This window comes from Eleutherodactylus coqui, chromosome 1 (assembly GCF_035609145.1).
Source record: "Eleutherodactylus coqui strain aEleCoq1 chromosome 1, aEleCoq1.hap1, whole genome shotgun sequence".
NCBI lineage: Eukaryota > Metazoa > Chordata > Amphibia > Anura > Eleutherodactylidae > Eleutherodactylus > Eleutherodactylus coqui.
In genome coordinates, this window is record NC_089837.1 from 179,550,183 (window position 1) to 179,567,722 (window position 17,540).

Sequence of the window (17,540 nt, forward strand, 5' to 3'; positions counted from 1 at the left end):
GAATTCATGAATGGGTAAGCGAGAGCTGCCTCTGATTGGCTGAGGGCTGTGACAAATCAGAGGCAGCCCATTCAGCAGGTGGGGATTCTAAATCCGCACCTGCTGAATACTACAGAAAGCAGTTCAGGAGAAGAGTCAGCTGGCTGATCTCCGGCAGCTGCAAAAAAGTGAGTATATATTTTTTTTATTTTTTACATTTTTTTGGTTGGTTTTCAGGGAAGGGCTTTTATATGAAGCCCTTTCCCAAAAATTAATACAGCGCTTGCCGGCAGCCCATTGCTTTCAATGGAGCCAGCTGTATTGAATGCAATGGGCGAACATCATTCTCCTCTGCCACAGCTGTGGCAGAGGATAGTGGGCAGCGCCCGTGAGACCGAGCCCTTTGGGTTGATAAATGCTGCTAGCAGCGTTTTCTTCAGCCGTGATGCTGGCTTCGGTTACGTGATTTTTTTTTTGTGCGCATCGGTTTTGTGCACAAAAAATCGCATGAAAAAACGCCCGTGTGACTAAGCCCTAAGTGTATTGTGCTAAAACATTTAGGGCTCATGTCCATGGACGGGTTTAAATTCTACAATCCCCGTTGGGGTACCTGGGCGGATGATCTGGAGTTCAAGCCGCCCATAAACAATCATGGGCACCTGCCCACATGCATAGAGGAGACGACAGATGACCCACACAGATTGGACTGGTAAGAAATGTCCCCATGCCGCAGGCAGGGTGGGATCCTGCGGCGCGGCTTCCACCCACGGAAGTAACTGACCTTACCAAACGTGCTTGCTCATCTCTACTAGCCATGTTATTCAATTACAGGTTTTATTTCTGAGACAAACCAGCAATTCCAAAAGGTTCTTATAAAATCTATTTAAAGTAAAGTATGAGACCTGGTTTAATGGAATTGAAGGACAGGTCATCTAGCCTCTTATATAGAAAACAAAGATAAAAGATTTTCTTGTTGCTAACAGAACAAATTTGGTAATCCACAATTTTATTTATATAATTTGTGTCATGTTTAGTTTCCATAAAACCACATTTTTGCCATCATTCTCATTTACTGCATCATTTCCAGTAGACAGTTTTGTAAAAAAAAACAAACATCAACATAACAGTACATATTTTTTGAACACTATACACATCTTTAACTTCTTCCATATAAGATATATATATATATATATATATATATATATATATATATATATATATATATATATATATATAAGAAGTCAGGTGTCAATGTATGGAGCAGGCTGCATGTTTAGGCAGTCAGTATTAGAGCATGGAGTGAGCACATCTACCCTTGCGGACTTCTGCTGGTTGATAACCATTGCTTCATGTTAGTCGTAAGTGAGAGTACTGCTGCTTAGTTGGCACCTTCATGGGCAAGTGTCTTGTTAACTGCACAAAGTGCATGTGCTACCGGTTGCGATTGTTTTCTGTTGTCTCTGAATATTCAAGAAAATAAAATTATTCAGACTTTTATATAGACTGAGTGTACCACTGTATTGTCATTGACCTCCCACAACACCCACTTCTATTCAGACATTGCTACATCTTATATATGCTGTTTGCAGTCCTGTCAATGGCATTTAACAGGTCTGACAGAGGGAAGGTGCTTCCTATGTCACTCAAATGGCCCACCTAGAATTCAATTTATTAAAATATCACAGTATTTATACTGCATATTGAATGTCGTCAAAAATTTCTGCACATCGCAGAAAAATAGAGCATGCCGCTATTTTTTTCTCTCGCAACATAGCATCAGTGATAACATTGCTAATGTGAAGGAAACCATTGAAAAGCATGGGTTTCACAAGCGTGTTTTGTAGCGCTGTCGCATAGGCAGAAAATCACATAATTTTGTAGCCCGTGTGAAAGCAGCCGCAATAATGCAACCTGTCTCTCTATTCAATGTCTAGGGGCTAGTAAGAACAGCCAAGCCCTGCACTCACATGTCTCCATCATTCCGATTGTTTTCGAATGAAGCTGCACTGCACATGCTCTACAGGCACTTTATTTCACATGGCAGTATTTTGCATCAGTATTGTTAAGCCAAAATCAAGAATAGTTTTTAAACACAGAAGAGTTACAAATCTTTCCACTATGTTGTATTACTATGTATTCTGCTATTCTGGTTTTGGCTTACAAGTACTGATACAAAATACTGACCAAAATACTGCAGTGTTAGGCCTTAGTCACACGGGCGTTTTTTCGCGCGATTTGCAGATCGCATGACGGATGCGCATCCGCAAATCGCATGACCGGGGCCAAAAAATCTGCTTCTAGCCGCGTTTCATTAGAAACGGGCCGGAGCTGTCCAGCGCATTGAATTCAATGGAGCCGGCAATACAGCCGGCTCCATTGAAAGCAATGCGCTGTGGGATGAATTGTCGGGAAGGGTTTAAATATATAAGCCCTTCCCTGCAATTCATCCAGAAATGTGTAAAAATAAAAAATATATATATACTCACCTTGTTCCGGCAGACGGAGTTCAGCGCAGCCGGCCTGCAGTGGGTGTGAGTGGGTGTGAGTGAGAGCATGAATGGGTGTGAGTGAGAGCTGCCTCTGATTGGCTCAGCGCTGAGCCAATCAGGGGCAGCTCTCACTCACACCCACTCACACCCACTGCAGGCCGGCCGCGCTGAACTGCGTCTGCCGGGACCAGGTGAGTATATATATTTTTTTTATTTTTACACATTTCTGGATGAATTGCAGGGAAGGGCTTATATATTTAAGCCCTTCCCGACAATTCATCCCGCGATCGACCGGCAGCCCATTGCTTTCAATGGAGCCGGCTGTATTGCCGGCTCCATTGAATTCAAGGGGCAAACATCGTTCTTCTCTGCACACAGCTGTTACAGCTGTGGCAGAGAAGAATGATTTGTCTTCTATATGTTCTCAATGGGGTCGGCGCTGCTGCCGCCGGCCCCATTGAGCGCATATAGAGAAGAGAACAGGAATCGCAGATCGCAGATAGGTGCGATCTGCGATTTCTGTTCTATAATTTATCGGACGAGCGCATAAAAAGCGCTCATGTGTCCGATACCATTGCAAAGCAATGGTTTTAAAAAATCGCTGGACGCATGCGCATGTGCAAATCGCGCGAAAAAACGCCCATCTGACTAAGGCCTCAAAGTGGTCTAATGTTTTATGGTGAGTTACACCGCAAGAACAAATGGGCTCACATACACACGGGACAAATATTAATCAAAACAAGATCTACATGCAAAAGATCAAAAGAAATCAAGATATCAAGAAAGGTATCAGCATGCGAGACATGTAAAATCAAAAGATACAAATAGGATATACAAATAGTTCATCAGCAAGTGATGACTTCCGCATGCCTTTGTAAAAAACTGTTGAAAGTGGTGCGTAACAGAGGGATAAGGGTATGTTTAACTGATGTTTGTAACAAGTTGGAACTATTTCAGGATTACAGATGTATAACTTGGGATGAAAAGGTCTCCTACAAGCCAGTTGCTTCTTGGAGTTATAAAATACAATGCTGTAAAGCAACTAACTGGAAACTAATAGCAGTTTGATTGTCAGATGAGAAATTATAAAAGTACACTTAGCAAACTATAGGCACGATTCAACTGAAGATGCTGCTAGTGAAGCCTAGGCTTCGTTTACATGATCGTACTTTTAGCATATTATAGGTGCAAGAAAAGATTGCATCTAATAGAACCAATGGTTTCCTATAGAACCGTTCAGATAAAGGAATTTTAGACACACAAAAAGCTTGCACCTATTAAAGATAGAACATGCGACTGCAATGCACGCATCTAAGGTCCGTGGTGCGAGAAAAGATAGGACCTGACCTATCTTTGGTGCGTGATGTGTGGGAGTTTCCATAGACTCTTATGGGAGCTAGATAACATGCACCACGCATCTCTGATCATATGAATGGGCAATTTCACAGCTAATTATGCTCCATAGCTTAATAGCTGGAAATCACCGGTTCACACGATCTTTAGTGCAGTATAGCCATGATCTTTTCACGCGCCTACACTGCACTAAAAGCACGTTCGTCTGAACGAGGCCTTGTAGAGAGGCTGAATGGCAGAAGTTTTAATTAACTCATCCTGTTAGACTAATAAAACATACATCATGTTACAAACACAGTAATCTAGTAGCTAATCTTACTGGGGCAGTATACATTAAAAGCTAATGTATGCAAAAATAGCCATTTTGTTATAATATTTTATTTAACACAATTGTTTTTAACTAATTTGGAGTGTGAATAGTTTGTCCTAATTACTAAAATTAAATTTATTGGTTTAATTTTTCTTTCTATCTGTAACTATCATTTTAAATTTTAGGCTTAACTTACTGTTTGTACAAGTAATGATTTTTACATGACATGCATTTTAAAACTTACTGTAAAGGTAGTGCATGTCAACTGTCTATGTGTGGGCTGCATTCCCACGAAGTATATCGGCTCGGTTTTCATGCCGAGCCGATATATGTCATCCTCATGTGGCGGTGGTGGGGGGGATGGAAGAGCCAGGAGCAGGAAGTGAGCTCCCGCCCCCCTCTCCACCCCTCTGCACTATTTGCAATGAAAAGAGGTGGGATGGGGGTGGGGCCATGGTCCGAGAATTAGCCCCACCCCGTTCCACCTCTCCCCATTGCAAATAGTGCAGAGGGGCGGAGAGGAGGCAAAGAGGGGGCAGGAGCTCAGTTCCTGCTCCTGGCTCTTCCATCCCCCCCCCTCCTGCACATGAGGATGACGTATATCATCTTGGCGTGAAAACCGAGCCGATATACGTTCATGGGAATGCATCCTAAAGACTATAATTTGTGTTATTTATTCTTTACATCCTGTCAATGTGCTGCCTTTGTAGTCCAATTGATCTATATTGGAAAAAGTTAGCAAAGCTTGTTGTCATATACATCAATAACAGCTCAGCAGAACTCCTGTAGTTCAGTGGGACAGTTAGTTTTTCCTACATCAGATTGCTTTAATTAAAACAAACTCTATGATAAACTTTCAAGGAATTCTGGGTGAGCTCAACTCTGAAGTCTGTAGAATTGTGAATGCAGACTTGTATTAAAAGTATTCCTTCATGAGTGGCATATTTGTGGCAGAAATTTCTAAGGGTTTTTTTTAGTGCCAAGTATGCTGAATTTTGCAAGACCCAAACTAATTTACAGTAGATAATCGCAGAAATTTCTGTAGCAAATCTGCTGCATGTGAATATACCCTAATATATGCTGGGATCAGGTGAGTACTGTAATACATCAATAAAAGTACTTAATGTTTCATGTTGATTAATTATATATTACTTGTGAAATGGTGATCAAAGATGGCTGCATACCTTAACTGTCAAGATTTTCAAATATAAATGATTTGGATACATGAGACATTGCTTGCTTTTTTTGTCTCACTAATCACTCTATGTTATATATGCATATCCTTCTATTGGCTGTGCCTCTAATGTATAGATTTATGTATTATTAAATATAGATGAGTGACAACTCGTTTACAGATATTAAAGAAGTTTTTTAGCTGTTGAACATGTTCATATTAATTTCACATAGGTATAAATATTTTCTGAATATTAAAAAAACATGTGCTAATAAAGGTCACCAGCTCATTTTGTATTCTCTCTGTTTTGAAAAATGTGAGCTTCTCTTGAATCAGTATACTTTGCCTTTAGATTAATGAAAAACATGTGGGAATGAGCTCAGTTTGACACACGCCATTTATAATTTGTGCTACAAAAACATTAGGCTGTGACTTTTTTGCAATGTTTGAAGTCAAATTCAGATCCAGCAAATTATGCAAATGATATCTATTATTTCAAGCAATGAAAATTTAATGTCAGGAAATGCATATTTTAACATCTATTAGTTGCTAGTTCACTTTTTCAAAAGAAAGCTAGACCTACTATTGGGTTTTAAATAGCATTTACAGTTAGCATTTCTTAAAATTTTATTTACAAAATATTAAAATCTCTATAAATTGTTATGAGCATTGTTATGCATCAGTATTATGCATAAAAACACTGGGACACAGTGTATACTTTTACGTGACTATGAACACAGCTTTATTATGGTTATTATAAAACCTATGAATTGGTGTGCGGAATTGTAATAATGTGTCCATAGTCAGTGTTTCCATATGCCTTTGTTTTCATATGGGCAAAGGATATAATTTGCCATATATAGAGAGTACTCTAAAAAGTAAAATGGGAAGGTGAAAATCTGCTTTGACTGCAATTTAGAAGAAAATGAATGCAGAGTTGTAATAGTACTCCAAGTATGCTATAATATAGTATCTGCATCCATGCATCTTTGTAAACCAAAAAGAAGATGGAATTATGGTCCAAGGGAGAAAGGAATTATTCCCTAAGTCAATATTCTTTCTGCTCAGTGTCTGAATCAAATTCTTTGTTTGATCTGAAAAACATGGCATACCAGATATCCTTCATTTGATATGAGTAAATTATTTAATATGAGCTTTAAAATGCAGCTATATAATGGCCTTCTAAAGCTAACCTACATATAGTAGTTATTCGGCTTCTTAAATAAATACATCCTACTTTATTTAACACAATTTAATACAATTCATATTTCAGATTTATTTAGTACTAATGATGATAATCCAAATTTATACAACAGAGCACTTGAAGAGATTATCCAGGAAAAATACTGTTGAATATCTCAGGATAGGTCATCAATAGTTGGCTGGCTGGGATTCATTGCTCAAGGCACTACTTGATAGCGCTGCAAATACACAGGGGTTGAAGCGGAAGCTGCTGCTCCAACCCCTGTGTAGTGGCTGGTGCTTGTAATTGCAGGTGCAGCTCTCATTGACTTCAGCGAGTATCTGATCATCTGATCAGCCAGGGGCCTGAGTAATAGATAGGTCATCAGTAGTATACTTCCTGGAAAACACCTTTAAAAGTGTTCATATTTTTATCATGCATTTGTAATCTAAAGTTATTTTCGTATGGCATTCATAATTTTGTTACATATACAGTTCCATATTAATTAGTTTCATTATTGACAAAAGCAGGAGAAAATCTTCAAGTAATTGATATTATTAATTATAAAATGCCCCAAGACATATCATATGTGCTCTGCCACATAAAGTAGAAGAATTATAAAGGCCATTTTTAAGATTCTAACAGGTTAATATCACATCATTTTAATCTAAATGTCTTCAGGGTGGTAATAGTAAAGGATGAGAAATTAAATTCTAAAAATATATATAGAATTAAAATTAATATTTAAAAAGACCATTAGCAGATAAAAAAGCCTCAAGGAGAAATTATAACTTGTATTTCTGTCCTGATAAGCATCATGCTGAGTATGGTGTTAGATACTTTTTTATTGCCCCACTTAATCACATTAGATGGACTTCAAGTAATTACAGTATGAAAGTAAAAACAAGCATTAAGAAACGCAAATCCAACTTTGACTTTATTTATTCTGTACAATTTTTTGTTTTTCAGAGAAAAGTAAATTAACAAAAATTAAAATAACGACAGAAAGAGAGAGAGAGAAATAGAGAAAGGGGAAGGGAGAAGGAGAGAGAGATGTAAATAATGCTAATTTTTAAGCATTTAGCGCTCCTTATCAGTGATGCTGCAACTGAAAACTAAACTAAAATGCAGCAAAACACCATGATTTAGATCGAAGCTCATGATATAATAGTTGCATAATTAGAAAGTGCAATTAAAAAACGGAGGGCAAATTGTGCCAAAAGTGATAAACTTGTTATGCACTATACACAGACAAATATTGGGAAAATAAGCACTACATTGAAGAGTATGTAAATTCAATGCACATTACGAGTTGTCGTGATGAAATTCATACAAATTGATTTTCTGGTTGATTTGGAATTCAGTCCTCAATTTGTTGATGATTTTGGTTTCCATTGACGCTTCACATTGTTGTCAACAAATTACACAATTTATATCAGCGAAGATTTTCAACTTAAAACCTTTGTTCCTTGAGATCAGATGTGTGATTTATGCTCTCTTACTTCTTGAGTATATTTTTTATGTACATTTATTATTATTCACAGGCAGTGGGCATATACTGAAATACTGCTGTAAATAATACTGTGTTTCCCTGAAAATAAGACAGTGTCTTATATTAATTTTTGTTCAAAAAGGTTTAACTTTTTACATGTATAGCAGCCTGGACACTATTTAAATTGACTTTTTTAATTAACTGCTAGCATGGCTTAATTTTGGAGTAGGGGTTATATTTCAAGCATCCTCAAAAAGCCTGAAAAATCATTTTGCATCCTCAAAAATTCTGGAAAATCATGATATGTCTTATTTTCAGGGTATGTCTTATTTTCAGGGAAACAGGGTAATTAGAATAAAGTTAGGAAGCGTCTGGATATAGAGAGGGAATCTGTGTGCTGTAGTTCGGAGGCACTTTCAACATCAATGTTGTCAGACATGGCAAGTTTGGGGACTTGTTCTGGTGGTATCTGGTTGCTGCTTTTTTTAAATATTTGTACATTTTTGGTTATAAATGGTTGGTAAGAGGATCTTTGTGTCAGTCCTTGTTGCTGTTGGTTTTCCCTATGTTGACTAATATGTTTTCCCTATGTTGACTATAGCACCATATGTTAAAGTAGCTATTACTAATTTGTTGTTATGCAGTTTGGATCCACTCCCCTCTTTCTAGGAGTGCAGTGGGTCACTGAAATATTGATTGTACACATACACACACACACTACTTTGGAAATGCTGAAAAGTAAGAATACTTTTTGTCAGTTAACAAAATGCACAGTGAATTAACTAAAGAGAAATCTAAATCAAATCATTATTTGGTGTTAACACCCTTTTTCTTTAAAACAGCATCAATTCCTCTAGGTACACTTGCACACAGTTTTTAAAGTAACTCAGTAGGGAGGGTGTTCCAAACATCTTTTAGAGCTAATCACACATCTTATGTGGATGTAGACTTGCTCAAATACTTTTGGCTCTTTGTATAATCCTAGATAGACTTGATGATGTTGAGATCTGGATTTTATAAGGTCCAGATTATCACTTCCAGGACTCCTTATTCTCCTTTACACTGAAGATAGTTCTTAATGGTATTGGCTGTATGTTTAGGGTCATTTTCCTGCTGCAGAATTAATTTCTTACTTTGCAGCATTTTTTCCATACCTGCCCGAAACCTTTACACAGTACTGTATATATAGTTTGGTTCCTTACTGTAAGCTGAAAGGTCCAAAGTAGATTTTGTGGATATTGGGGACATACCTGGTGTACTTAGATATAGAGTCTGGTGTGTAAACACCACCAAGTTAGTCCTTGAAAAATATGGGCAAGTCCCCTTTAAGATTTGATGTGGGTGGAATTGGAGGACTCACCAGAGCATGCCAAGTATTAAGAGTTGGAGTAAGCATGCTGGAACAAAGTCAAATCCTCTCCAGGTGTTATGGGGTCTGGTGACTGGCTGTTGTTGGAGACTGTGTCCTGTCCACAAATTCAGGGTGCATTCACACGAACGTATATCGGCTCGGTTTTCACCCCGAGCCGATATACGTTGTCCTCGGGTGCAGGGGGGGGGAGGATGGAAGAGCCAGGGCCAGGAACTGAGGCTCCTGCCCCCTCTCTGCCTCCTCTCCGCCCCTCTGCACTATTTGCAATGGGGAGAGGCGGGGCAGGGGTGGGGCTAATTCCCAGACTTTAGCCCCGCCCCCGTCCCACCTGCTCTCATTGCAAATAGTGCAGAGGGGCGGAGAGGAGGCAGAGAGGGGGCGGGAGCCTCAGTTCCTGCTTCTGGCTCTTCCATCCTCCCCCCCTGCACCCGAGGACAACGTATATCGGCTCGGCGTGAAAACCGAGCCGATATACGTTCGTGTGAATGCACCCTCAGACTGTGATTGGAAAGCTCACTGAACTCCAGCAGGAGTGGGACTTGGTTCTCTCTTCTAATCTACACCCAGTATAGTAGTGGGCATTATGCAAGGCTCTTCAGGGGACTCTTGAAAGCCTCGAGTGGTGGCAACTGTTGGCCCGGAAGAACAGATTGCCATGTACATAGCTGTCAGGTCACAGGCACATAAGGTGCAAAGCCAGGCACCAAGGCACTCCAGAAGATTATGGCAGGATTTAGGGTGAAATCCAGGAGTGGTAATTGCTTTAATGAAGGCAGCAGGAATTGGGATGAGATTGGATTAGGAGCTATGAGGGGCGTTCGCTAAAATTTTCCCTGACCCACTTCCTGTGGACTGAGAGCAATGAAACTTGTCAGTTATTAGTCCTTCTCTACATAGGTGCTACCTAGGGACACACACTTCTCGCATCTCTTTATGCAACTGTAAACACCTTGCTTGTAGAAGTCGACAGGTTGCTTCGGAAATCAGAGTCTCATCATCTGGATAATGCTTGCCCTTCAAAATGACTTCATTGTTGGAAAGAGGTGAAAGTCCGATGGTGTGAGGTCGGGTGAATATGGGGGATGCAAGAGAATTTCATTCCAGCAGCAGCCTGCTTCCATCTGGGTAACATATGAGTTGTGAACTGGGCCATTGTCTTGTAGAAGGTGCACACCTTTGGTGAGCATGCCACATCTCTTAGTTTTGATGGCCTCCCGCAATTTCTGAAGCAGTGAAGCATAGTATTCCCAAGTAATTGGGGTACCCTTTGCTAGGAAATCCAGAAAGACAGTCCCAAAAGACTTTGAGCATGATCTTGCGTGCTGAGGGTTGGGCACGTGCCTTCTTTGGAGACGGTCAGTCCGGATGCTTCCATTGCATCGACTGGACTTTAGTCTCCGGATCATAGAGATGGACCCAGTTTTCTTGCTATGTGATCAGTCTGTTGAAAAAGTCCTCCTGGTTTCCATGGCACATCATCAAAAGAGCCTAGGAGCATTAAACTTGTTCCTGCCTCTGGAACACCTTATGCATATTCCACAGACCCCACACTAATATTGACATTTTGGGCTAGGTCACGAATGGTTAAGTGGCGATTTTTCAAAATGACACTCTCCCCTTGCTGGATGGTGTGTTCATTGAAAGTGGAGTGGATTCACCCCGGAATTGGAGCGATTTCCACCAATGTCCAACCATATTTCATTTGACGATTCCATTTCTTGACTACATCATATGATGGGGAATGCTCTCCATAAACCTCTTTCATCTCGTCGAACGTCTCCCTTGGTGTGCGGTCTTTCAAGTAAAGGAACTTGATGACTGCTATGTATTCCACTTGCTCTATTATCAGACCTCACACCACTTCAGTATCTGTAAAAGAAAGACCGTCATCAGTTCAGAGTTGCAAATTGGAACGTAACCTAAAGAGACTTATATCATCACACGTACAGTTTCAACATCCTGCGACAAATAGATGCTGGTCAAGGGAAATATTTAATGAACACCCCCCCATATATTGCTGGAGCTCCAGGGAATTGTGTCCATTCAGTTCTCTGGCTAGTCATTAACCCCTAGTGATGAAGCTTTTTTTCGTTTTTTCATTTTTGTTTTTTTTCTTTCATCCTTTAAAATTGTAACTCCTTTACTTATCCATCATCATAGCTGTTTGAGAGCTTGTTTTTTTGTGGGACGAGTTGTATTTTTCAATGGTACTATTTAATGTACCATATAATGTACTGAAAAACCTTTAAAAAAATTCTAAGTAGAGAGAAATGGAAAAAAAATATTCCATCATCGGGGGCATCTTGTTTCTACGGCATTTATACTGCAACAGAAGTGACATGATAACTTTATTCTATCGGTCAGTATGATTACTACGAAACCAAACTTATATAGTTTTCTTTTTGCTGTACTGCTTGTATTTTTTCAAAGATATTTAGGTTTTCTGTCCACAATGCCTTTTTTATTTTTCCATTGATATAGTTGTGTGAGGGCTCATTTTTAGCAGAATATCCTGTTGTTTGTGTTGGTACCATCTTAATATACATTCAGCTTTCTGGTTGCTTTTTATTGCACTTTTCAGGCGTTCTTTATTTTTTTCTTCTAATGATATTTATTGTGTGGGGTAAATAATGTGTTACTTTGATATTTTGGACGTTTATGGACACAGCAATACCAAATATGTATTTTTGCTTAATTATAAAAATGGCAAAAAGTTGTTTTTTTTTAAACATTTATTATTTTTTTTTAAATAATTTGTAAAACTTTATTGATCTTATTTTTACTTTTTTTTTAGTTCGCAGAGGGGACAACAGCTTGCGATGCTTTGATCGCTCCTGCAGTGTGATGTAATACCATAGCATTACATCATACTGCGATCAGGCAGGCAGTCTATCAAGCTACTTTGTGGGGATGTCTTGGAGCCTTTTTTAGAAGACCCCCGACTGCTACGACACCAACACGGCTCCCTGCGATCTCATCGCGTGGGGCATATAGGACCCCCACAGTGGCATTTAAAAGGTTAACAGGCCAGATAAGCCACATGACTCATTAGAGCTGTTGCCGGTGGGTGTCAGCTGTCAGAAACAGCTGGTGCCTGCATTGTATGGAGGGAGGTCACCCACGATCTCCCCCCATACATGTCTTCAAGGTTGATAGGATTGGTCAAACCAAACCAAAAAAAACTGAGCTCCAGACAGCTATTGTTTGTACATTACTGATTGTTAATAGGAACCTGTCACTAAGTCCATGCTGCCTGAATCATGGATGGTATGAAGTCCAGACAGGCATCCACAACAAAGCAAAAAAAGTCATGGGGCAGCTCCCCAACTGCAGTTTGATTGCCTTTCTGGATTAAGGGTGCACTCTGTGGAGGCACCCCTGTGAAGTAAGTGCTTCTTAGTCTATACCATTGTGCCCTATCTGGAGTGCTGTTTTTGCTTTTGTTTTTCTTTGAACTATCCTATCTACTTTCACTTTGTTTCCGGCTATATATCTATATGTCTGGACCCCCATTGACACTCTCCACCATTGGATGTCCAGAGGACCCGCACAGGCAAATGCTTATCCCTCTGCCAACAAAGATTTTGGAGGAACCTAAAGGTTCCCCTTAGTCATAAGGGACACCCGAGCATGTCTGGGTGAGTCACCACTGTACCTTTCATCACCCTTACCCCTAAATTTATCACTATAACTAGATACTCTCTTACCCTATCTTTGGATAGTTTTTTCCATACACATCTTGCAACTGCAGGATGTAAGAGCACAATAGGCCAGCCACTAAGGGGTCATTATTAAAAATGCAGAGTCTTTGTTGAAATATCAAGTGTTTTATAGAAGATATAAAATATTTCAACTTTTGTTCAGAAATATATTTTTTGAATAAAAAAACTATAATAAATATAAAAAAAACAAGAAGGGACTTTTAAGTACCCCATTTGGTGAGCTGTTTATTCAGCATCCTCTCTTTCCTTCTTTTGCCACTCCTACCACCATTGTGGTTTACCTGTTGGAGGCTGTTAGGCCTTATTCACAAGAGCATGTATTTGTGTGCACATAAATGTGCACAAAAGAGCGCATCTATGGACATGCCAAAACATGTGAATGAAGGTCCCTGCCCATTGCTTTCAATCCCCACCTGCTGAAAGAGCTTCAGAGCAGTGCAGGGAGACCAAGTGGCTAGACGAGCCTGAGCCCGACAGCGCCAGAAAGCTGAGTGTATATATATATATTACATTTTTTGCACAAGCTAGGGATGATTTTCAGGGAAAAGCAATGGGCAAGGACCTTCATTCATGCGTGCTATGGCATTACCGTGGACGCGCGCTTTTGTGCATGCGTATGTGCACGCGAATACACGCTCATCTGAATGAGGCCCTAGATTGTATTCTTTGCATATGTAGAATGCACGTCCCATCTCATTCTATGCCTTTTTTCATTATTTGATACATTTTCAATAAAACAAGGATTTTAAAAAGTCCAAAATTATTATTCTTAAAAGGTCAAAATAAATTGCCTGGGACAGCGTATGACCTGCTTATAAAGAAAAATAATTATATGGCTTTGAAGATGAAACATTAAAGTTAAATGAACATAAAGCATAATGCAGTTAAGCATTTGTGTCTTTAGCTAAATGAATTTTTGTCCAATAATGAATGGAATATCTAAAATGTTGGCAATGAGTCTTTATCTGGCTAGAAAAAATTGACATGATAATATGCCCATATAAATGTATTGCAATAAAAATAATTTCACTTAAGTGTTTCATAGGCCTGGATTTTTTATTTCTACTGAGGAAGATCCTAAGTTTTTTTTATTGTTTTTTCAAATATATGCAATTAATAGGATAATTACAAGTAATACGTTCTACCATAACAATCTAGTATGTGTTGTTTCTATTGAATTTAAAAAAATCAGAAGGAAATAACCTTTTCTATTGAAACGATACATCTCTGGGCCCCAGTGGAAAACAAGCTGGGATATTTTATATCTTCTATAAAACATTATATCTCTGCAAACGCTCTGTATTTTAAACCATAAATTATTTAAAAGAACAGAATGATAGCTCGACATGTCAAACGGAGAAAGAGAAAAATGTAAATGATGACTATTCTACTTGCATCTAGCACGTGTTTTAGGAATTCAACATCAAATAATACAGATCTATTAAAGCACAAAGCATAATAACAAGCAATCATATTGAAAAGAAAAACAATATGTAAATTTAAATTGATTGTGTCTGATGGAACCATCTGCCTTTTTCAGACAACTTTGGTTTATTGATACAATGTTTGCCAAACATTATTTGTTTTAATTAATTCATATTGTTCATGCATCTACAGTAGAAATTTAGTCTTGCTAGGAATAAACATTTTCTTTTTAAATATTTAGAACTTAATTAATAGCTATGCATTGTGTTTATTTAAACTTCCTACAGTAAATGTCTTACTCCAGGAAAAAAGGTTTGAGCAATTAGGCACCACTGAAAATTCTTCTAACCTGAAACCATACAGCTTGAAGATCTATCGGATTCTTCATGCCTATCTTCTTCTAATTATAATTAGAAGATTTAGACGATTTCAGAAAATTTGCTAATGGGTACATCTTTACTTTTGAGAACAAAAGTTTTAGTTCTGATCCTTTCTTAGCCTCAGTTGTCTCTATTAACAAAAATATAGTAAACACACATGTTGGTGTTGGTGAACTGAATTAGCGAACCAGTAAACAGTTCATCTCTAATTATGAGATCTGGATGTTCTACCCTGTAATTTGTATAAAGTATAGATTTATATGAGCAATGCCATCTGGTTCTCATGCTGCAAAGGACACAAAGAGATTCAAAATATCAGACTTCACATTTAAATTATCCAGTTAAGTAAGATTTTAAAGGGTGGGAGATCACGTTCACTTTTACACTTTTAAGCCTTAGTCAGACGGGCGTTTTTTCGCGCGATTTGCGGATCGCATGACGGATGCGCATCCGCAAATCGCGTGACCGGTGCCCGAAAATCGCCCGAAAATCTGCTCCTAGCCGCGTTTCATTAGAAACGGGCCGGAGCTGTCCAGCACATTGCATTCAATGGAGCCGGCAATACAGCTGGCTCCATTGAAAGCAATGCGCTGCAGGCGAGTGTGGGATGAATTGTCGGGAAGGGCTTTAATATATAAGCCCTTCCCTGCAATTCATCCAGAAATGTGTTAAAATAAAAAATATATATATACTCACCTTGTCCCGACAGCCGGAGTTCAGCGCGGCCGGCCTGCAGTGGGTGTGAAGGGGGTGTGAGTCAGACCTGCCCCCTGACTGGCTCAGCGCTGAGCCAATCAGAGGCAGGTCTCACTCACACCCATTCGTGAATTCATGAATGGGTGTGAGTGAGACCTGCCTCTGATTGGCTAAGTGCTGAGCCAATCAGGGGGCAGGTCTGACTCACACCCCCTTCACACCCACTGCAGGCCGGCCGCGCTGAACTCCGGCTGTCGGGACAAGGTGAGTATATATATATTTTTTATTTTAACACATTTCTGGATGAATTGCAGGGAAGGGCTTATATATTTAAGCCCTTCCTGACAATTCATCCCGCGCACGCCGGCAGCCCATTGCTTTCAATGGTGACGGCTGTATTGCCGGCTCCATTGAATTCAATGGGCAAACATCGTTCTTCTCTGCCACAGCTGTTACAGCTGTGGCAGAGAAGAATGATTTGTCTTCTATATGTTCACAATGGGGTCGGCGCTGCTGCCGCCGGCCCCATTGAGCGCATATAGAGAAGAGAACAGGAATCGCAGATTGCAGATAGGTGCGATCTGCGATTTCTGTTCTATAATTTATCGGACGAGCGCATAAAAAGCGCTCATGTGTCCGATACCATTGCAAAGCAATGGTTTTAAAAAATCGCCGGACGCATGCGCAAATCGGGCGAAAAAACGCCCGTCTGACTAAGGCCTTAGAGCAATAATAGCTTTCTACATTATAATGATGCTAAGGATATCACACAGAGGAAGACATAAAACAAGTGACCAAAATGATACTTTACAGTAGTCACAGTATATTGACTTCAGTTTGAAGTTACTATATATTATGCAGAACCTGCCAAAATATTTAACAGTGGATTCAAATAGGAATGGGCAGTCTTGTGTCAAATGTGATATTGCCCCATTGTAAATCAATTCTAAGTCCTCATGTTAAATATGGGGTGCAGGCATGAACTCCACACTGAAAAATGTTAAGTGAGAAGTGTTTAAAGCCATGTATCTAAGTTAATAAAAAGAATGAAAGGTCACTACTGCAAGAGCAAAAGTAACATATGGAAGTCAGCAGTACAATGTACATCTACGATAAGCATAGTTTTAGCTCATGCATTATTCTTGCTGAACTGACTATAATGTCATTGTTATATATGCAGAGTAGGATGGTAAGATACTGCCTGTACAGTGCATTATTTTTCTATTAACTGAACTTGCACAATGTTTCTGTCATCTGTAAATCTATTAAATTGATGGACCCGCTTCAACAGAATAATTTTTTGACCCATAACTTTATGGTATTAGTGAAGATATTATGTAGTTTTTACTAAGCATCTGCTACTTTATAGTCTATGACTTGAGGAGATATGATGTTTGATTTCTATATTTAGTAAGAATCATGTTTTCCTGCTTCTCTTGGCTACAATAGATATGACGTAATATTATAGCTTAGTCGGAATTTCTGATATTTAGGATATGTATTATATATGTTTAGACTTTTTTTCATTTTTATTTTTTTATGGTTTGCATGAAAAAGTTATTTTCTATTTAGTGAAGCAAATGAGTCAACCGAACCGATAAAAACATTTGATTTTCTTATTTGGAAAACCAATTTACAAATACTGTGCTAGGGCATTCTGAGTTAATAGAGAGGAGCTTCTTGTTTGCAAGTTCCATTTATTAGTTGGAGTGGAAAACATTCATATAGAGTGTTTCTTTTTCCATGGAGTACTTGGAATGTCCATGTCTTAAAAGACAGTTAATTGATTTCAGTGAGCACCGTGTGATGCTTCATTTAGCCTATGGTGGTGCTATATGGGAAATAATATGAATATATATGGATCATTGTATTAACCATTTAAGGACCAGGCTGTTCTGTACCTCAAGGACAAGACACTTTTCAGGCATTTTACCCATGTGGTAGTTTTATTGCCCTATTTTTTTT

The 17,540-nt window shown here is 39.0% G+C and overlaps 1 protein-coding gene across 1 annotated transcript in view; it reads left to right on the forward strand.

Annotated features, from left to right (window-relative positions):
• ADGRB3 (adhesion G protein-coupled receptor B3) overlaps positions 1–17,540 on the forward strand; it is a 918,092-nt gene that overhangs the window by 150,008 nt on the left and 750,544 nt on the right. The window lies entirely within an intron of this gene.